The sequence below is a fragment of the Rattus norvegicus genome, chromosome 11, assembly GCF_036323735.1.
Source record: "Rattus norvegicus strain BN/NHsdMcwi chromosome 11, GRCr8, whole genome shotgun sequence".
Classification (NCBI taxonomy): domain Eukaryota; kingdom Metazoa; phylum Chordata; class Mammalia; order Rodentia; family Muridae; genus Rattus; species Rattus norvegicus.
Window position 1 is genome coordinate 71013750 of NC_086029.1, and position 23948 is coordinate 71037697.

A 23948-nucleotide genomic window follows, 5' to 3' on the forward strand; every position below is an offset into this window, starting at 1 on the left:
GTATCAAAATATGCGGAGATAATGAAGTTTTGATAATATTTTCAGATTTCTGCTTTATTCATTAATTTTAGACTACTTGGTATACAGTAAGTCTCAAAGATTATAAAAATGAGATTTGTCCCTTAGAAAGCATTGCTTATACTGCCTTTAGACAAAACCAGTGAGCCTCCACATCCAGGGGTTGGTCTTCTGTCCTGGCTACATGCTTAAGCAGGATCTGCCTTGAGAGCCAATATGGTTTGCAAAGCCTGAATGCACTCCCCAAGTCCCATCTACTGATTTCAAACTGAGATGACTTCATTTTTCTTAACATTTTTTGCTGCTCTTATGTTTTATGATAATCTGAGTTCTAAAGAATATTGTGACCTTATGGTGCTGAGAACTGGTTCTGATGTCTGATTCAATTTCCCAAGACTCTGTCTTCCACTGTGTTCTTGCTTCTCTTCTTTAAACGCAGTCTACCATAGAGCCAACAGGAGAGGTGGACATGGCCACTTACTCTCCGTCTGGGTGGCTTTACCTTTGAAGTCAATTCTAGTACATGAAAAATAATGCAGAACTTACATAGAAAACGCCTGAAGATGTATCACACATGGACAGAATGGATATTTATGAATGGGTGCTTGTCTTTTGGGTCAGGAAAACAAGGATAAATTAGCAAGGTAAGAAAAGAACGAGAGGCTGGCACCCTGTCTGCTAGGAACAGGAGTATGTCCTATAGCAAATTATTGTCATCATTGTCCTCCCAAGTGCCCAAATCTCTTTACCACATACTTTTTTACAGTAAGTAATCTCAGATTTCTGCTTTTAAAAATGTTTATAATCATACTGAGAACATAGCTTTGTGCGTGTGTGCGTGTGGGTGTGTGCGTGTGCATTCGTGTGCGTGTGCGTGTGCGTGTGTGTGTGTGTGTGTGTTTATCCATTACAGTGATAAATGTTGGGATTAAAAAGTGAATGAGCCCTTGCTTTGGAAACCTTACTGTCCAAAGTCTTGAACTTTTGTAATTACAATAAAATTAGCAACCATTACTTATTTATTCAGTCTTGATTGGCAACAAAACCAAGTTGCCAAGGTGTCCTAGGATCCATTTCTCTCAAAAACAAAAGAAAACCAACAAAAAGAACTTAGGAGGACTCAGACAAAAGATACAGATATGTAAACCCCTAGGTCTGACTGCAGAAGGAAGCAAAGTGAAAACCAAGGAAATGGTCTGTCCTGTGTGAGGACCTGCACGACAGAAACTGGAGGCAGAAAGGATATCACATTCGGCTCTCTCACAGAAGACATGGGCTTTAACTCTGACAGAAAACCTCAGACTGCCAAACTTAGGAGGCATCAGAAACCTGATTTTATTACTAAAATGTTTATTTTGATCCAAAATATGAAAAACCTCATTCCTTATAGTGTTTCTCAACCTGAATGCAGCACTAAATGATTTTCTGTCTCTCTCCCACCAACTATAAGCTTCTGTTTCCTACCCTGGGCATCTGAATCTTTTATTTGCTCCAGTTCTATTCACTGCCTGTTATTCAGACATTGAAATCCCAAATGTTAATTGTTCTTCCAAGTACATTGACAAAACAGCAGCTAAATAAGGGTAGAGCAGACTGTGGTAGACTCTGACATGCATTTATGGAACAATGGGGCTCTGAGAGACAGCCTTGTAGCTCACGGGAAGACATAAGATGTGCTATTTTGACTGTTTCGTAGCAGAATGGGGAACACACGCACACAAGGGAATTATGCATTTTTACTTAGGTTTGCCCCAAATCTTCAGGCTATAGAATCTTGTGATGTCATCAGGAAGTTACCATTTCCATTGACACAAAGGCTAACAATTTCTAGTGACATCACCAAAGAAAATGAAATTTACTTTGATTTGAAAGAATTCTTTTACCTCTTGAGAGTCGGGTGTAAGAATGCACAAATCTTTCCACCCAGGACTTATGTCACTGTGCTCAGGCACAGTGGGCGACACCCTCTCTAATGAAATTCAAACCTGCCAAAAGAAAGGTTTCATAATTTCGAGGGAATAAAAGACACCCTGAAACATTGAGCTCAATAACTCTGTTTTAAAAAAGGAAATCATTTAAGCTTATATTTCTTCGGGGACATTCAGATGTTCCCTCATGACTGGTTACTATGATAGCAGTGGTTTTGTCCCTTTGTGGGTTGGTCACAGAGGAAGAAGGTAAAGGAAGCTCCCACTTACAGGAACACAGTGCAGCCCAATCTTTTGTTTTTAAGGTGCAGTGATTTTGCTCTTGAAATGTAACTTCAGGCAGTCTGAAAAGAAACAGGTTAAAATCTCTTTCAGTTATAATTGGTATTTCAGATTTAATTAAAAATTAAACTTTCATAATGTTTCCCCATCCAAAGCAATGCATTACCAGTCAAGCGGAGCTTTTTTATCCCTGTTAAGGGGGAAAAAGAGAGAAAGAGAAAGCAAGCAAAAGAGAGAAAAAAAAACCTCTTCCCAGAGTTGTTTCTAAATGAAAATAAAAGGATTTACAGATGAAACAAGGATAATTCTGGAAGGAAAAAAAAAAAAACCTCCCTCCATGTTAAGGACTGCATAATGGTATAGCTAGAAACTTCCTACAGTTTAGTTATGATTTAAGTAATTTAGAGAAAAAAAACTTCGTAAAAAAGAATTTCACAACCCAAAGAGTATAGAAACCATTAAGGTCATAGGACAACATGGGGAAATCTATGGATCTGAATACATATGATAAGGAAAATTCTGATGGTGAGAAACTAGAAAAATGCTAATCTGTGGCTTCAAAGGATTTACCTGTGAGGGGCAAGACTGCAAATTAGAGGTAAACAAATGTAGTTAGCATCCCAAAGTACAAAATGGCTGCTGCATTCCATTAGGCTGCCTGTGCCCCACTTCCCATCCTGTACTTTGTACACCATCCTGTCTCCAGTGCAACACAGGACGATCATAAGGAGCTGATGGAGACATCCTGCTTTAACAGTCTGCTTTAAAAAACAAAGAAATAACTAATCTTCAAATTAAGTGTCCAGACATTCAGATCTCCAATTGTATCCCGCAACTTAAAACACCTGTTTTTCCTTCAATCTCTTCTTCAAACACCAACCTCTACAAGTACTTGTAATAAAAGAATCACATATAAACCACATCAAGTCATTCCTATTTTTAACTTCAAATAACTAACACATTAGTGTTTAGAAAAGATGTTTTTAAATGTAAAGTGGAGCTATTATAACTATCTTTCTTATTTTATTGTACAACACTATTTTTAATATTTATTTGTTGCTCTGATTGTTGCAGATTTATGTCTGACCCTCACATAATGCAAAGTAATATTTTAATATTTCCACATGTGAGATCATAATCATAAATCACCCCTGAAATAGTACCTATTATTAGAAAATGCATCTGGTTCTCACTTGCAAATCCGTTTTCCTTTGAAATATATGGAAGAATAATTTGAGCAATGTGTCTATTTGATGTACATACATTTTAAATGCAAACCTGCTCATAATTCATACTAAATCCACCCATGAATGGGATTAGATTTTAGGAAAAAAAAATTACTGACTGACTTACTAAACTTTCCCTCTGCTTCCCAAATGCCTGAATTAGACTAAAAATGCACCGGTGTAAAGACAGAAATCATGGAGGCGTCACCAGGGACAACTGAATGAGAGGAGGGGAGAGCACATATATCCTTATAAGGCAACTAAACATTCATGAAAGACACTGACAAAAATAACTGTGCTTGAAGATTATATGGAATAACAATAACCCTTGATAAATGATTCAGAAACACAGAAAATGTCCATTTCTAGATAAATCTGAATCGACAACTGGTGTTGTGCTTACCAACAAATTGTGGGCAGTGCAAATGAATCCCTGGCTTGGATAAGAAGAGGTGAGAGAAGTCAGGTTGAACACACACATATAAACTGACAACTAGGAGTTCAGTTCAGTCAGATTTCTCTTTCCTCAGCCCAGCAGATGAGGAGTAAAGGGAACTACTGAAAATCATAAGGACCGTTGGGGATCGTCAGCATGAAGTCATTCCCCCTCCCTGTCCTCTTGCCCTGCTTTCTCCTCCATTTCTGCCTGCTTCTCCCTCTGTCTCTTTCTCTCTCCCTCTCTCTGGTGAGGGTAATGAAGCTCAAAAATAACATCTTGTATCCTGTTGAGGGAAACTTGGTCACAACTATCCTTCCAGATGACAAACTCATTCTTAAATGTCTTGTTTCTCCATCCAAGGAAAGCGGGGCAATGAGCAGACACCGCCTCACTCACACTCCCAACACCACGTTAACTCCTGGGCTGCATTCTTCCTGAGGAGGACTGAAGTTTATTTACACTATGCCTAACCTCAAATAGGACCACAAATAAGCCTAGTAACAAGACCGACCATTCTGTGGCACTCAGGCAAACGGCTGGGCAAAACAGATGGATCTTGCTTTGCGCCAGGACTCAAAAAATACAGTCGCCAACTCACTGTTGGCGACTACGTATCTTGGCCCAAAGATCAACCTGGAAGTGGGACCAGTTGTCTTTGATATGAATACTGCTCCTTTTCATTGCCACACGCACAAACCATTGGCTCTGTCAGTTAGCAGTAGGGCGCAATATTAGGTAGAAGTTGCTGGAAGGCAGATCATTAAGGAAAGTGCAAAACTCCGAGGGCACGCTGAGCTTGAGGAGAAGAGATTAGAACAGGGTATTCTTGAAGCCCTCCTCTCTGCTTTTCAACTTCCAGCTTTTATGTTCACAATTGTACATGGAATCAACCTTAAAGATTGATCTACAAAGCATGTGTTGTGAATCAGAATTCCTCCTGACATATCAGTTTCTAAACTCCTTTTAAATATTAATCTTAGGCAATAGTGAAATAAACATCATTGGCAAATGTTCTAGGAAGAGTAAAACTATGAGGAGTTAGAGATTACAGTCAATATCCATGATACAGTGAGGTCAGTGTAAATTAGGAAGCCCTAGAGAAGAATTCTCTCTGCACACATCCTCCAGCAGTCAGCCCAGTACTGTGAACTAGATGAACTAGAGAAGGATTCTGTCTGCACACATCCTTCAGCAGTCAGCCCAGTACTGTGAACTAGATGCTCTACAGAGTCTAGAAGCAGCAAACGAGCTATGTGACCCACTGTCCAAGTCACAAGGCCACAAAAAAAGCCCTTAGTTAAACAGCAGAACCACAGAGCGGTGAAACCTCATAGGTCCCAGCACTGAATAGGAACAAAGGTGCGTTCTAACCACAGTCGTCCTCATTTTCAAATCCTCACATAGATAGGGCTTGAGATAGCCACTTATGACTACGCCACAGAGCTTGAGGGGAAGAACAAGAAGCACCCCAGTTAGGAGGTTTGCTAACTCAAGCACTTCTCCTCATGTTCTCCCAAGCATCCTGCCCTGATGTTATCTCGCTCGGGCTATTTTTGCACATTCAGTAGATCTTTCTTGCCTTATTAACTTTGACACTGTACATACTTGACTCTTGAAATGCACAAGATGTGAGTGACTGTGGTCAGCATAGAATGTTAATAGATAAATTTGCTTTTCAGTTGAATTTTCCTTTTGAAAAACTTATTATGGAAAATTTCGAACACATGGAGAGTAAAGTGCACAGTGAGGGACTTGCATGCATGTACTGCCCGCACACACATTTTCCACCTCGTCTCTTTGCCAGTTTTTCTTCCGCCAGATCATTTACAAGGCAATTCCAGATAACACGTCACTCTCCCATGGAGACTTTACTAGGCATTCCTAAAGGATAATTTTTTATAAGAATAATTGACTTTTCACAACCAAAGTAAAAGTAACTCTTTAATATTAGTAAATGTTCTGTTGATGTTAAATAGTAGATATCAAACAATACAAATTTTTCCAGTATTATCATTCTTATATTCCCAGAATCCCATTCAGAAGGTCAAACTACATGGCTGAGTGATGTGTCCTTAGTTTTTCTGGTCTGTGTCTTTTTTTGTTTGTTTTTTGTTATTTTTAAAGTTTTGAACAAGATTAAATACTTTGTGTTTTGCTACTGAACTAATACTAATAGTTTTCATGAATAAACTGAAATTATGACTTTCAGAAATACAAAAGATTTATTATTATAATATTGGGCAATACATGCTGTCAACACGGCATGGAACTGTGGATGATAACCTTAGTTACTGGATCAGTCATTTTCTAGTTTTAATAAGCACTTTTATCTTAGCACTATATAATAGCATAACATATAGAACATATGTCTGACTTTCATTTCCTGGTGCTATGACAGAAAACACTGACACAGTCAACTGAGAAAGAAAGGGTTTATTTAGCTTACAATTCCAAGTTACAGTCCATGATCGCAGGGAAGCTGAAGGAGCAGAAACCTGAAGTAGACTGTCATCGTTCATCCACAGGCAGGAACAACCAAACAATTTGTGCACACTAACACTACAGTCACTCTGGATTGCATAACCCCAGGGCCCAGCCCAAGAATGGGCCAGTTCAAATTCACGGTAAGTCTGTCAGAGCCAGTGACCCAAACTCAGAAAATCCCTCACAGGAATGACCTCAGGATGATCTCAGGCCAACTTAATCTAGGGAATTTCTCATTGAGACTCCTTCACAAGGTGATTCTACATTGTATCAAAAAGACAATCAAACTGAATTAACTATTATTTATCCTTACTATCAGTAATTTTGAGTACATCCAGAGTTATTCTATGATGAACACAATTCAGTTTGAGAAACTGTCCCAATCCAAACTGCCTCCATGTATTTTAGCTGCTGAATGGAATTTGCACAGAGTGACACATTTTACGTCTGTTTGTCAGCTGATGCCCATCGAGGCACTTTCCATCTTTTGGCTATTATGAATAATACTGCCATGAACTTCGATAGTGTGCAAGTTTTTGTATGGATATATACTTTTATTTCTCTTTGGAATGCACTGAGAAGTGGAATTGTTGGGCAGTCAGATTTCACTTATTTTAATTGGTAAGAAATTTACAACATATTTGAAATGGAATATTCAATGTTACATTCACACCAGCTGTGTGGGATGTTCTTTTCCTCCACATCTTTAAGAATACTTGTATCTGCCTTTAGAAAGTTAGAACTATAACTACTATAGAAGTATGAAATGGTATCTTCTGGTTCACGTTTGCTTTTCCCTAGGTTTAATCATGTTAAGCATCTTATCCTATTTTTATTGCAATTTCTATTTCTTCTTCAGGAAAATATATATTCAAAATACTGACAGCTTAAAATGGACTTTTTATCATACTATGGAATATTTCCATATATATTATGAGATAATTTATGATTTATAAATAACAATTATAATAAAATGACTTGTAAATCGATTCAAAATTTTTTGTCTGTTTTCTAATCTGTATTGTATCATTTCACTTCTACCATGAAGTTGACAAGTTCCTAATTTTGTTGAAGTTCAAGTTATCAATATATTCTTTTTCTGTTTTCACATTTTTATTGAAAAATCATGTATGCATATAATGTGTTTTTATCAAACTCACTCTCCATTTTCTTACTTCCAATTTCTCCCCTATTCCCTCCAACTTCATGTTTCTCCCTGCCATGTGTGTCTGTGTCTGTGTGTGTGTGTGTGTGTGTGTGTGTGTGTGTGTGTGTGTGCGCGCGCGCGCGCGCACCCGCGCGTGCGTGCCTGTGCACACTCTCAAATGTGTGTCCGTTGTAAAACCCAAGAGTCTAATTAGTGCTTCTTTTGTACACAGGAGTGTAGACCTATCTACTGGAGACGGGTAGCTTTCCAGTGGCAGCATATTTGAAGAAAAGTTACTCAACCTTGTTCAGCAGCCATTAATTACCAAATAGATTCTCAGACAGAGATGGGACTTTTTGACTGGTATTTTGGCTGGCTTTATCTTATACAGGTCTTGTGCATGCAGTCATAACCTCTGTGATCTCATATATGCAATTGTCCTACAATGTTCAATAAATAATAGTTCATGGCACATGTCTACTATCTAGTGCTTACACTCATTCTGCTCTCTACTCTTCAATACTCCCAGAATCTAGGGAGGAAAAGGTGTGTTATTGATTGTAATACAATGAACAGCTGTTCTCTATATTAATCACCACCTCTTGCAAAAATAAATTTTCAATGAGGGCTGAAAGATACACTAATCCATGGGTATAAAGATGGGAACTTAGGGGACAATTTAATACAATGTTCACTTTGAAAAATAATAGTATTAGGTCTCCCTATATCTATGACCTAGGCAGTCAGAAAGTTTTGGCCTGGTTAACAATATCAGAAATGGATTCCATCTAGCAGATTAAGTATTGAATCCTCACCACATATGCCACTATTACACCAGTGGGTATACCTTGCCAGTGCAATCATTATTAGGCTGTTATTCATTTTAAAATCAAGGTTTTAGTGGCATATTTAGAGACTCTTTCTTACACAAAGTCATAAAGATTTTTTTCCCTAACATCATCAAGTTTCACAATTCTAGCTCTTGAATTTCAGTTCATGAGCTAAATTTTATGGATGGTATGAGGTAAATATTTACAATATATAAGTAGTCATATGGTCTTTACACCTTATGCAGCATTGCCAAAACACCTTGGTACCTCAGTAAAGGCCAACTAGCCAAAACTCAGGTTAAATTTTCTGGGTTCTCAATTACATTCCTCTCTACAAACCATTATTAGAGTCTCTTCCTCATTAGACTTTGAACAGTAAGTTTGAAGATAAGAGATTATAATCTAATTTTGTTTCCTTTTTAATAAGTAATTTAAGTTTAGCACATTTTCAATGTAAGAATTAACTTAATAGGTCCCCTCAAAAATGTTATTTTTGATGCTACTGCAAATGGAATTTTTGTAATTTCATTGTTGCTTGCATACAAAAAGAAAACTGATTTCCACAAAGAATGTACATATAATTTCCCAAACTCCTAATTAGTTCATAAATGTGTTTATGTAATATACATAAGTTAAGCCATATACTTAATTTTCTACATGCCACATTATATTATCTACAAATAAAATTCATTTTTATGTTCCACTTTTGCACTGATTTCTGTCCCTTAGTGCTTCTTTCCTTTTCCTTTTCAAATTTTGTCCTTAATTCCATGTTTATCATTCTGAACACAAGTCTATTATATCATCACATGCAAGAGGTCAGATATGACAGCCTTGCCTCTATTCCATTGTAGCAGTGAGATTTCATCCCTACATTCATATTCTAGATTTTTCCTAGACGTCTTCATGAGGTTCAGAAGTTCCCTCTGTTACTAGCTTGTTGAGACTGCTGGAAAATACAGAGGCTAGACATTAAAAATGTCTTCATGTATCCATTAAGATGGTCAATTTATAGTCTATTAATATGGTATTTTACATTAATTGATTATTGGATTTTAAATCGACCTAAGATTCTGGGAAGAATCCTATTTGATTAGGGAGCACAAATGCTTTCCTGTATCACTATATTTGGATAGTGTATTGAAGATTTTGTTTTGTCAATTTTCAGTAGAGCTATTAACTTTGTTTTTTCTCTTGTTGTTATATTTTTGCCCATTGACTGCAAGGATAAATACTCATTTAAAAAAATTCCCCCTACTATATTCTAGAAAATTATGTAAAAGACTGCTATTTTTCTTTAGGTTTTTTTTTTTTTTGTTGTTGTTAGAATTTCTAAAGGAAACCATCGGCATTTAGAGTGAGTCTCTCTCCCTTCTTCCCTCTGTACTTCTCTCCCCATCCCACTCTCCTTTTACACTTGCCTTATTAACTTTATTTATCTAATGTTTACAGGTCTATGTGAGTTCTATATTTCTTCCTAGGTAGCCTTGTTAACCAGAATATTTCCAGGCTGTTTAACTGAACTGTTGATTAAAATTGGATTACTCAGTCCACAGTTTTACCTTAGACTCCTTTTGCTTTTTCTTGGATTATTTCTGACCACTGGCTACTCCCTCCTTTATTTCAGACCTTGGTAAATTATTATCTTCTGCTCTTTGCTGAGCCCAGATAAAGTTCTGCCAATTTCGCTGATTTGCTGATTTGTTATCTTTTTGGATTTGAGCTTAATACACAGGTATCCTGCATAATTACCTGTACATGCTACTTCTCTTTCTGTCACTGTAATGAAGAAATCTTAACTTATAAAACTATAAACACTATTTTCTCTTATATTTTGAAAGTCCCCAAAATGACTCAGTGGGCCAACATATTGGAGGCTCTAGAATGGGCAGCATATCACAGATAGAGACTATGTTATAGCAAATCACTCAACGCATTAGTCAGAAAACACAACGAAACTAAGAACTAGTAACATCCCACAAGCCCTTACAAGACAACAACTTCATACACATACAGCCCATCTACTAGGCTCTGCCAAATCATCAAGATCCTCCCTACGGACTATATCTTTAACAAGTAACTCATATTTAAACAATGGCACTACATAATTACTGGGTCTGTCTGATTTACTTTGGTATACTTTAGTCACAATTTATTCTCAATTCCTTTTAGTTTAAAATTTTTATTATTAATAAACCACCTATCTGAGAAATATCAATTTCATTTTCATAAAGTTTTGCTAGATATAAAATCTTGAGTAATATTTTTTCTTTTTTAAGAATTTCAACTCAGCAACTAAAAACAATTACTTATGAAATTTGCAGGCAAATGGATGGAACTAGAAAGTATCATCCTGAGTGAGGTAACCCAGACAGACACAAAAGAACACAAGTGGTATGCACTCACTAGTAAGTGGATATTAGCCCAAAAGCTCACAATGCCCATGATACAACCCACAGACCATATAGAGTTTAGAAGGAATAAGACCAGGGTGCAGATGCTTCAGTCCTGCCTTGAGGGAGGAACAGGATGATTTTGGGAGCTGGAGGGAGAGAGGAGGGGCAGGAAATAAGGAGGGGCAGTATCAGGAACCAGGAGGGATGTGAGAGAGGTACAGAGGGTCAGGAAATGGAACAAAAATATGTAGCAGTGGGGGATGAGGAACTGGGGATAGTCATTGGAAGGTCCCAGACGCCAGAGAAATGTCAGGCTTCTAGGACCCAACAGGGATGACTTTAGCCAAAATGTGCAGAGAAGGGGAGATAGAACCTATAGAGACCTCCTCCAGTAGATAAGCGTGGCCCACAGTTAAGGGATGGGACCTCCTACCCAACTCAAAATTTTTCAGCTAAAATGTTCCTGTCCAAAGGAAGAACAGACACAAAAAACTGGAACAGAGACCGAAGCAAGGGTCATCTGGGGACTGCCCCACCTGGGGATCCATCATTTCTGCAGACACCAAACCAGACACTGTTGGTCAACATGTGCTTGCTGACAGGAAGCTGGTGTGGAAGTTCTTTGGGAGGTCCAGCCAGCAACTGACCAATACAGATGTGGATGTTTGAAGCCAAGCATCAGGCTGAACTCAGGGAATCTAGTGGGCTAGCTGGCAGAAGAACTAGAGGAATGGAGGGGGGGGGGTTGCAACCCCACACGAAGAACAACACGGGCTGGCTGGACCACCCAGTGCTCCCAGAGACTAGACCACCAGTCAAGGAGTGTACAGGGAAGGACCCATGGCTCCAGATACTTATGTAGCAGAGAACGGCTGTGCCTGACAGCAGTGCAGGGAGAGGCTCTTGGTCTGGTGGAGGTTTGATGCACCAGGTTAGGGGGATGCTAGAGAGGTGAAGTGGGAGAGAGTGGATGGGAGGGGGAGCACCCTTATAGAGGCAATCCAGCAGAAAGGGGTTCCAAAATCAGGCAAAAGAATCAGAGCGCCCCCCACCTGCCACCCCACAAACACACTCCCACTGTAAGAGGAGTCCAATAAGAACACCAAGGTAAACAGTTATAATTCATATTAAGAGGACCTCCTAGGGACCCATCCAGGAGGTTCTTTGATTTCCTATTCAGTCTCTTTAACCCTCTATGATCCAGGAAGCTTGTTCTTTTATAATAAGAGACAGAAAGGGAGTGAATCAAGATAGGAGAGAAGATGGGAAAAACTGGGAAAAGTAGAAGAAACTGCAATCCAGATATATTGTATCAAAAATTACTTTTGATAAAAGGGAAAAATAAGTAAAATAAATTAAGATCTAAGTCAAAAGACAAAGACATTACATATATATGCATATTTGTATACACATGTATACATACACATATACACATATACATGCAGAGTTGAAAGATTCTATTAACTGAGAAGGGCTGTTATTATTGTGAGTCATCATGAAATGCTGAGGAATTTACAGCTATACTGAGCTGGACTATTTTAATCAGTTTTGGAGAGCATAACAAACAATCTAGACTTCATATCATATAAATTCATTCCATCGAGATCTCTTTTAAGTCTCAATACTAACTTTGATTAAGGTTTGCATGTATGAACTTTACTTCATGTTGCATAATTTTCTGGGTTCGCTCAAGGCGTATTTTTTTCTTTTTTTCGGGCTGAGGACCGAACCCAGGGTCTTGCACTTTCTAGGCAAGCGCGCTATCACTGAGCTAAATCCTCAACCCCTCAAGGCATATTTTTAAAGACTATATTAAGGGTATAAACTCCATAGGAACTAAAATAAGATAAATTATGAAGATCATATATGGAAGGGAGAAAAATATTTATTGTACAGGTGACTATTTCTTTAAGTGAAGATCCATAATAAAATTCCCTTAAGAACAGACTTACATAGGATATTTATGATATGAATAAAATTACAAAATAATTGATATCACATAAGATGAAATAAACATGTAGAATGTGTTACTAGAAAACTTCAAAACTTGTACTCAAAGGACCAAGAAGTGTAGGAAAACTGTGTGTAGAACAAATACAAAATGTGTACAATTTTAGCTCTGAAATTGGATTTTTCTGAGTCACACTAGTGTTTCACACTTAGAACCTCTCAGAGAAATCAAGACTCAATAACCTTGATTAATGAAGACACAGCAGCTATCATCTATTCACCGTTCCTAAGAACTTGTACCTATAAGGATTACTGTTTCTACTTGAAAAATGAGAAATGTAAGTCATAATCAAATTCTGAAACTCCACACACACTGCTCAAAGTATCAGTATTCTGGAAAATGGAGCATGACGGGAGCTTATCCCCTTGAGGGCTATGGTTCTCACTCAGCTAATATCAAACTATTATAATGAAATTCTGAGCCTCCACCTCCTACTAGGAGGTTATGGAGACAAACGCTTGAATGGATTTTGGGTCCTCCAAAATGGAACATCGGTGCTTAGTCACTTAGGGAAAGCAGGTAGATATTTCTTCTGCTGTGTATTACTGAATCTCAAAGTGATAACTGTTTTTACCAGTAACAAAGAGTAATTATATTTTAGATACCCCTATTATTCATCATCATCTAACGACAGCAAAAGATCCATATATACAGAATATATGGAAAAGTTCCTGAAATAATTGCAGTCCTTCCAACAGAGTTCCTACATACATGCTAAAGAACCAGAGTGGAATATCTGCATGATCTGAGTCTCTTGACTCCAAAAATAGTGCATTGCCTCATGTCTATATCTCTTCCTAGCCTTAGTATTTGTACTGCATGTTTTCCAAGGTATATGGTGAGAGTCCAATGCTTCCTAATGTACGTAACATAAGAAACACAAGAGTTTTTTATGTTTGTATACATGTGGTATATATGTGTGCACATGTGTGTCCAGGTGTGCTACCATGTACATGGGTGGAAGGCTGGCATTTGTGGTCTGCCTGATTTGATCTTAACCTCAATGTTTTTTTGAGACAACAGTTTCTCATTAAACATGGATCTTTTCCTGCCAAATACAGGATCTTACCATTCCTTTTGATTGTCCACTAGAACTGGAGCAACTCTATTGCTGAAGATACTTCATTACAAGATATAGAGAAATCAAGCTGAAACTGATCTGGAAGCTTCTTTTCTGGATAGCTTTCATAGTGACAAAAGGTGAAATTTAGGCTGCCCTGGGGTGAAAGTCACCAATGTCCTAGCCAACTGTGATCTTGCAAACAACAATGCCAAATCGAATTTGCCCAGCAGAATTGTCCACTGGTACAACAGTGACTGTTATGGTGATACCTAATCGCTGTATGGATTGGACTTGAGGTCTGTCCACAAAAAAGGCATTCGTGCCAAGTACTGTAAACCCAGTCAAAACACTGTAACAGAAAGATTTAGGTCCAGATGGAAACTTACTACAGCTCTTTAGTTAGTTAGAGTCATGGTTTTAAAATTCTTTCTTGGGCTGGAGAGATGGCTCAGCCGTTAAAGGCTAGGCTCACAACCAAAAATAAAATTCTTTCTTGATAGTCATATTTCTTCACAGAGACATGCTACACCTAGACTCACCAGAGCAGCTTCTCTTCGCAGGGAACTGTGGAGTCTGCTGACTCGTGTGCTCACAAGCGATGACTGAGTGCCAAGCCCTACAAACAGGATACTTAAACTGTCCGCTCTAACATCCAGGAAGCACTGCCGAAGAGGGATGGTAGGAAGATATGAGCAGAACGTTATGGGAAGAAAGAATGTAAGAGCTGCAAGATAGAAAAATGGACAGGAAATGCTACCTTCTGAACAAGATAGAGCCACTGCAATCAGGATCTCAGAGCAGTTTTAGTTGCCTGCCTTGGGTATGGGCCTGTCATTCGTCTGTCACAGACTGGGAGATTCACTCGGCCACACCTGACTATGGTGAATTATTAACTCACTAAGGGAGAGGCAGTCATTAACTTCATTTGTGTACTCAGAGTAAGCTCAGAAGGCTCTGATGAATAGTTCAAAACCCACAGCCACGATGATGGGCCTCATTAAGCATAGTGGTTCATAAGACGAAATCCAGACTTTATGAATGTGAGAAATAGACAGGCAAGGGGACAGAATGACAGTGGTGAGAGAACAGGGTGGGGTGCGGGTAACTAGAATGTTTCATATGCGTATTTACAGTTGTCAAAGAAGAAAGGTAATGAATATCAGTAAGAATCATGAAAGAAAACGATGGAAAATATAGAAATGTATAAGAAAAATTACAAGCGACAATAATAATTTGATTGTACAATAATAATCGGCACTACTGTAATTTAAGATAACATTCCAATGAGATGCATGTTTTGAGTGTATGTTTGTATATGCGTGCACATGTGTCCCATTTCTTCTTCAATCATTCTCCATTTTATACTTGAGAGAAGGTTTCACACTGACTTTCAAGCCTGCTGACTAGCCTGGCCTGCAGAATACAGGCGTCCTTCTAATTCTGATTATCAAGCAGACATGCACACCAAATCCAGCTTCTTACAAGGGTGATTTTCAGGATTATGAGGTCAGCACATTACCTACTAAAACATCTTCTAGCCTCCAATAAGGTAAATTTTACTACCAGTTTCATTTTGCCAAATTCGCTTTATTGTACATCACTAAATTGCTTCTTCATCTCACCATTTCTGTGTAGTGTAGAAATGAGCAATTTGTACACTAATTGTTTCTAAAACTAACACATTAATGAATTAAGTAGCACTATATTCCATAGGCTTGATATTATCAACTTTTAAGTAACTTATTATTACTTGTGATTTCATAGATTTTGTTTGATCTAATCTTCTCCTGTGGGAATTCTAATTTTGTATATTGAGAAAGTAGCATTACACAGATTATAAATTTTCTCTGAAATTATAGAGGTTAGCAATTGCTTCTCAAGAGAAACAAAAATGGCATATTTGAATCTAAAACATTAGAGAAAAATGTGCATTACAGTAAAGACAAATTGTTTTAGGAGGCATCCTTCCTTTTGTATTTCCATTCCTGCTACATTTACTGCAGTACTACAATAGTAATATGCGCAATTAAACGTGGGATAAAGTTAAAGTGCTATAAAAGCCCCAACACATATTCCTCAGGAGCCTAATCCAATTCTGTTTGAGGAGTTATCTTCCTTCTATGAACTCTGGTATGCAGAATTACATCATATCCCATGGCTCAGATTATCTACAATTCATAAAATACTTTTAAAAATTGTCATGAAGTAGGTTCTGTTAAATATTCATACAACGCCTCTTCCCTTGGTTCAGTACAGAAACACACTACATATCAATCTGTGCTCCAGCAAGACAGTCGCTTCAATACGGTGAGTTGGGTAAACAGAGGAAGTGTGCTGCGCATAATTTATTTACATTTTAATAAGACCTCAAACAAATGATACCACACAGGAGGTTCAGAGTGAGGCCGAGAAAGGCCTTCCGGTTTGGAAGCTATATTGTTTAATCAATAGAATTACTTATGCACTAGCATAGAATAACAGTTCCATAGGGACAACTATCTTGGTTTGTGAAAAATATAATTTCATGACAACACATAAAGTTGAGAAGAGATAAAATATTGCAAAATATAATAGCATTTGAGAATATGAAATGGGTGCTAAAGTTTAAAATGGTAACCACTAACGAATTAAAAAAAAAAAAACAAAAACAAAAATAAAAGAAACAACCACAAAAAAAAAACCTCTAAAGATAAGTATAAAAGATGAAAACATTGTACTTAATTCAACCAGCATTTCCTTTTAGCATCACTTTTAGTAGATGTGCTAATTTGTATCAGCACACAGATCCCTCCCACTTTACAAGTCGACTTTTTGGTGAATGGTTCTACAGTACTGGACCAGTTCTTTACTGAAAGAAAAGGTTCACAAGGCAAGGCTTTGGCATATTATTCCAATGGAGCATCACCTTTTACTCTGAAGACAACTGCATTTAGCTTAATTGGACCCTTATCAAAGTATTTTTCACAAAAAAAATTAAAGAGTTATGAAAAGGAAGAGACATTATATAAATTAGAAATACACATTCTGTTGAAATCAAGTATTACAATTTTGTAAGGAATTATGACCAGTAATACTATGTGGATTCATGTGTATATACATATCTCGGCAGTGTAGTTCCAAGGAGGGAAAATATCAGGAACACATTGGAAAAGTATAAGCAACAAGTCATTACATAATTACAAAGAATAATGATTATGTAGAAAATGTTTATTTCAGAAGAAGGTTAATGTGAAACCGTTAAATTGCATATTTAACATTTTTCTAAATGACCAAAAGGAAGATTAGACATATTAGTTCACACAAAGTATACACATTTCACTGCACTCTGTTTTATATTTTTCCTTATTCATACCTACCAAGCAGAAAGCAAATCTGTGAAAGTGTCTTAAGTTTTTCTGTATTATAATTCATAATAACCAGTGTAATGTATAAAAATCAACACAGTAAATATTTTTAATTTTATGTGTTTAAATTATAAAGGATCTAGTCAAAAGAGAGTAGCTTAAAATATAAAATATTTATATACACTGCCTAAAAGAGAAAAATCAAAAAGAATTTTTGAAATATGATGAATTGTATTACAAGATGAAAAATCAGGATACATTTTATTAAGTGATTTGAGGCAACAAAATTAGTACCAAAACTACAGTTCTGTGAATATCTACTGAAATCTCACAAGGTGATTCAAAAGATTCTGGGATCAGCAAACTTCCAATCACAGTAGCACAAAAATGATGGACTCTAAGGGCATGTGTCATTTCAGTCATCTCACCAGAGTCACTGGTTAACTGCAGTGACACAGCCAGCTTCCTTATTGGATGGAATGTATAGAGTCTACAGCATTGAGCTGGGGCATTACCAAATCTTATAAATGTTCTTAGTTAGAATCCAATCACTATTTTCTGATGTAAAAATCCAAAAGTTAGACTGTATTCATTTTATATTTAAATAATTTTAAAATTCACATTGATGTGAAATATTAAATATAAAAAGACTTTGATATATTCTTAATAAAGTTTTAAATTTAAATTGTTTACTAGTAATGTAAGCATTATATAGCAATGAGAAATCAATGACTTTAAGTTATTTCTTAACTGTCATTTCCTAAATTACTATATAACCATTTTAAGTGAAAGGCCAATATACTTGAATTTGAATGTATATTGAAATTTTTCTGGTACAAAGTAGGGTTGAATGAATGTGTAATAAATTAATTTGAATTAAAAATACATTACATGAAAATTCAAAGTCTTTCGATTAGTTTCATAATATTTTCCATATGTTACATTTAACTTGAAAACAATTCTAAGAAAATAAAATTCTAATTTACTTTACCAATATAAAAGCATATTTATCTGACTCTTAACTATGATAATAGTATTACTATATCTATATATAATCAAAAAGTATACTTCCTATGACAATGATCACTTAAATGATTGAGAAATTTTGACTAATAAAATAGGACATTAAACAATTAAAAGAGAAAAGACTAAACCGTTGTATTTGGCTGGTAATGTAATTGCCTTGAAAATTCAAAATAACATCAAAGAAACTATTAACAGCTAAGAAAAAAGAACTAATTGCAAACATTAAACAGAATAGACACAGATTTTCTACTGAAATTTGGAAACAGAATTGAAACAATCCCAAATCAAAACAAGAACATGGTCCATTTACACCCAGGAACTTCGGGATGCAGACAAAAAAGATGTTAAGACTGATTTGTGAATATAGCCATTCATAATGGAAAATATTATATAGTTTTGAATATTGCAAAGACACTAATACTAATTTATAGTTTTAATAAAATTGTATTGGAACATCTTATGAACTGGTGAAGGGAAGGAACTGTGAATAACATGTAGGTGACAATATCAAAACCATCTTTGAATGGAGAAAAAGAGCTGTGCAGAGTGCACGCCTGGAATGCTAGCACTTGGGAGACAGTGGGATCAGGGTATGAAGGCCATCATCCTTAACGACATGGCAAACTCAATTGCAGCCTGAATTATATGAGGGAACAAGAAGGAAGAAAATCAAAGATTAAAATGAAGGCTTCGACCTAATAAATACATAAACTGTGAAGTGTAAGAAACAACACACAAACACTGAAAGGACCAAAGGGCTCACTAGAAAACCTTCCAATGCTCCTAACATTTATATGCAATAATGCTATGTCATGTCTTCCAATGCTCCTAACATTTATATGCAATAATGTTATGTCATGTCTTCCAATGCTCCTAACATTTATATGCAATCACGTTATGTCATGAGTGAATATGATGGTGCTACAGCAAAGATTAACCATTTAGGCAAAATTAAATAATATACTGATTTCATACCTTAGGCAAAAATGGTGTTTAAAGAAATACAAAATAAAATAGACTACTGCAATACTAGAAAAAGTGTTGACTAGTACCCAGTACCAAGCTGTTGGGCAATGTAACAACAAAGGACAATATGACAGCAGGATTACTCATACAAGTACTTAAGATTTTCTCACATCAACAATAGTGAAGACAATAATATGACATTTGGAAACTAGGACAAACATTTTTGTACATTGTTTTACAAATTAATAACAACATTTAAAGATAATCTGACAAATCAGCATGATGACGGGGGTAAAGGACACAAGCAAACAGATTATTAAAAGGAGGAAACAATATCAAATCAGTATATGAGAAGCATGCTAGTCCTATGTTAATGTAATCGATGTGAACCAAAACAAAGGAAACCTTGGTTTTGCTGGCCAAATTGACAAATAATAATAATATTCAAAGCAAAAAGAAAATTTTCTAGGAAAATCCATTCACATGCAATTTAGAAAATGTTATACAAAGAACCTTGAATCTACACTCTTTAACTCAGAAATTGACCTCTACAGGAAGGCTGATCCTCAGTGTAGAAGAAATCATGTTCAAAATCACTTGAGTGTCAAATAAGGAAGAGTTGATTAAAACTTATAGTACACAAGATACAATAGTTTGAAAGAATTGATAGCACATATTTTATAACTATCATGTAATATTTATGCTGAGAAGACACAACATTTATTTAAAAACTCACATACAGACACATATACTTCAGAGTTGTACATAAAGTTGGAAGAAGGTAGGGGAAATACTAGAATCAACAATAATAGATTTAAAATTTAGTTGCTTTAATCTGCTTACAAAATCTCTTTGATATGCATATTTTACCTTTATAGCTGATAAAAAGTTTGACTAAAAATTGACTTATATGTTTTCAGAATACACTCAACGCAAAATAGTAAACATTTGTAAAAATTGTTTATCCTATATGTCTGTAATTACTCTTAGACTCTTTTACCTATAAATTTCTTTCCATAGAATATTTGTAGAAGATGTTTCTGTTAATTATATGTTCTTAATTTTTGCTTTTTCTGAAGAACAGACCAAATTGAAAGCCAAAGAATATAGAATCAGTTTTTAGTGTCACATTATATTATAATATAATATGTGGACTTTGTAGTATTCTGATGTCCCTTCCTTTGTCTACTTAAAAAAGATTCCTTGGCATTAGTAACAATTATATTGGTACTAAGTTCAAGTATATACAAACCAAAATTACTTACTTGGCCCATTTAGCCAATGCCAAGAGCTCTCTCAAACCAATATGACCAACACAGAAAACAGTATATTTGCTTTGTATACTTCTGTTGCCTGGAACACCAATGTGTTTAGTTTTTCTCAAAGAAAAAAAATGTGTAATATGTGAAAGTTTTGTCATTGCTTAAAAATAGCTGCCAAAGTCAAGACACGCACTAACCTTCTAAGTTTGCTGGCTCTATGTTGTGTTTCAAGGCACACCCCTCCAAATGCCTGCACTCACCATCTGCTGCGGATCAACAGAATAATGCACTCAAGTCTGGTGTTGCTTGGCATAGGCAAAGACCGTCAATGTCCAATTTCATCCAGACATGTGCACCATATCAGGAACCTTAGGACACAATCCCCATCATCATAGCAGCACTTTCAGGCCCCACTGCACATCAATCACATAGGTATGGCAGTCAAGCTGATAGACAGAATCTGAGCCAATCCTAGATCCCTACTGTGTCTAGATCGCTCCAGTGTGCCTGTAGCTCACCTTCCATTAAGATGATAGCTTTGGCTTAGGCTTTCATGCCAAAAGAAGTCCATGGAGTCACTCTGGCAAGAAGAAGGGTCTATATCAATGTCAACAACAACTTTCTTGCTGTCGACCCTACCATCTGTCCCTGTTCCCCACCTACTTTACTTTATGTGGACCTTGATGAATGGGATTTACTTAGTCCAAGATTCTAGTTTAGCCAACCTTTGCAGATGGGGTCAACATGACTGCCCTCTGGGCCAAACTTCCCAAATGACATAAATGATGGGTTTCCTGCAGAACATCCCTTTGAAAATTTGAGATCATGAAAAAATTAATCCCAACCAAGTTTTCAAATTTTGAGTTTATGAAAAATGAGGTATGTTGAATTCCTAGTGAAGATAATTTTTTAATTCATAGAAAATCTGAATGATAAAGATAAATTTTACTTTCTGTGTAAGAAAAATCCAACTGATGGAGAAAAGTAAAACCCGGGTATATTTTTTTTAATTATTTTGATGTAGACTTAAGAGAAAGATGATAAAAATTGTCAAAACCATAACAGCAACACAGAAGTGAAAAATACCATTATGACTTAGATGCAAAAACTGTAGAAGATATTGTACATGCCAAGTGGAATGGAACTGCTCATATATTTGTTATCCAGAAGTTGTAGAGCAATAATATCATTCAGGTAGAACAGTAATATTTAATATGTGATAGGCAAGAAGAATAAACAAGTTCTGATAAATTATACTTTTATATTAGGAAAATATATGGAATGGAATAAATTATTATTTTCTTAAACGTAGTAAGTAAAAATACTACATTTAGATTAAATATAGAATAGTTTTAATTAAAGATTAAAAATAAGCTCATAACTGTGCCTAAAGTCAAGGAAAACAACAGAAAATCTGAGAAAATGCAATAGTACTAACCCTAATCAGTTTAATATGTCAAAATTGTAAGTATTTTTTTTTTCAAGGGAAGCTAAATGTCTTTCTACAATGGTCTTCAAGCTCACCCAAAATAAATATAGAACAAATACCATATTCAAATCCAAATCATAACATCTGAAACTTTAAGCAATTTATGTAAGAAACAATTAAAAGGTAAATCCTTACCATAAACAAGAAAATAAATGAAAGTATATTCAATACTGTAAGGTTATATATAGAACTACCAAAAATATCTACTATAGTACTTTACAGATACTATACACTTAATTTTCATGGAACTGAAGAGAATCTAAATGAAAAGAGTACTGCCATGAGAGTTCACTAGATATAATTCAGAAAATTTCAAAATTGTGGGAGAATAGCTCCATCAGATTAATTTGGTAGGTTTATCAGCTGTCTTTGCGTTTACAAATCAAGAAGAGCTCTGACTGTATCTAATGAAAATACTGTGGGATTGACTATCTTGAGAAATCACAGTGTAATAAAAATATACTTTTAATCTGAAGTATCTCTAAATTTTCTAGCATTCTTCAGTCAACTAAGATAATGCCATAGAAATTCTACATAAAACCCTTACTTAAAATGTCCTGGCCTAATCATCTGGCTAATCTCTTAGAGTTTTCCTGAAATATGCTTCCATCCCCTTTTCTATGGGAATTCTCCCACTGATTAACACAGACAATGAGAATTTGGCCTGTGCTCTATAGGCACCATTGAAATGTGGCCACCTGAGGCATGTAGGGAGGGCATCCAGCTGGCACACCACATGTTGCCCTGGAGTAGTGTACAATGAGAGGGAGATTTTGGCTAAGAATACCTGGGCAATCTCTACAAAGGTCCTGATTATGAAAAGGACTTCGGCAGCATCATTGTCTCATGAGTGTAGTATGAGCCAAAGAAACTTCTCCTTCTATGTTTATATATTACCAAGAAAGGGGGGGAAAGGCTCTTATGCGAACAATCAAAGAACTCTATAAAAGTGAAACTCTGGCTGACTGATACTAGAGCTTAAGTATAAACCATGTCACTGGATAAAATCTTCTGAGAACTTTGTATACTTTACAATCTTTAATATGAACTCAAAAGTTCAAACTCCCTTAAATAAAGGATGTAAACACATACAACAAAAATTTACGTCACATATACAGCTGCTGTACTTTATATTATAGCATAATTATATAATTTATCATTCATATACTGCTCATTTAAGAAGTCTGTTGTTTTTATTTTATTTTACACAATTTATGAGAAAGAAAATCCATGCATTTGAACTGTAATTACAATGAAACAATTTTGTCAATTTTGAGTCTTTTTCAAAACACCATACGTGATTAAAACACATAATGCACTAGTATTTTTGCCAATTTTTGTTTTTAAACTAAAGCTGTTTTTGAATTACACAAGCAAAGCACAGAATCAGAATTTCAAAACTAGCGAACATATTTGAGGGTAAATTTTAAAATAAACCCACTTGATTCTTTGCTGGATTAACGTGAGCCTGGAGCATTCTGTGAGATTCCACTGGAGCATGTGGGGTCGCTAGGAGACGATGCTCTGGGTGAAGAGGAACCGCATCCACTGTAGTCAATGAGCTTTGTTTAGAGCCTTCACACTCCTACTGAGTGGCTCTGGAGATATTTACACTAAAGTTTACTCCCGAAGGAATTTATGATGTCCCCAACTGCTAAGCAACAATTACAGCTGCGTTTTACATTTGTGTTTACACGTTATTTTGCATATAGACTCCAACAACCAATAAAGAGAAAATTTGATAGGAAACACATCCTGGAATTAAAAGACAGATTCCATCTATCAATATGACTGGTTGATAGTATTTTGAAGATAGGGTTTGACAGGAAGTGAAACAAACAAACATAATGGCTTAAATATGCTACTTCAGCCACTCAAGCGATCTGTCATTCAAAAGGCTTTCTCTTTGTATCACTAACTCAATGTCACATGACCACAGATTCTGACTTTTCAATGAATTTTGATGATAATTTATTTACATAAAGGAAAATACTTAATATTTTTAATTTGTAGGTCTTTTTGAACTTGCTTAAAACA

At 36.0% G+C, this 23948-nt stretch overlaps 1 protein-coding gene across 1 annotated transcript in view; it reads right to left on the minus strand.

Moving 5' to 3' along the window:
- Zbtb20 (zinc finger and BTB domain containing 20) overlaps positions 1 to 23948 on the minus strand; it is a 739030-nt gene that overhangs the window by 455740 nt on the left and 259342 nt on the right. Inside the window, 1 exon segment of the mRNA NM_001105880.2 lies at positions 2217 to 2290. The gene's annotated coding sequence lies outside the window, so the exon portion shown is untranslated.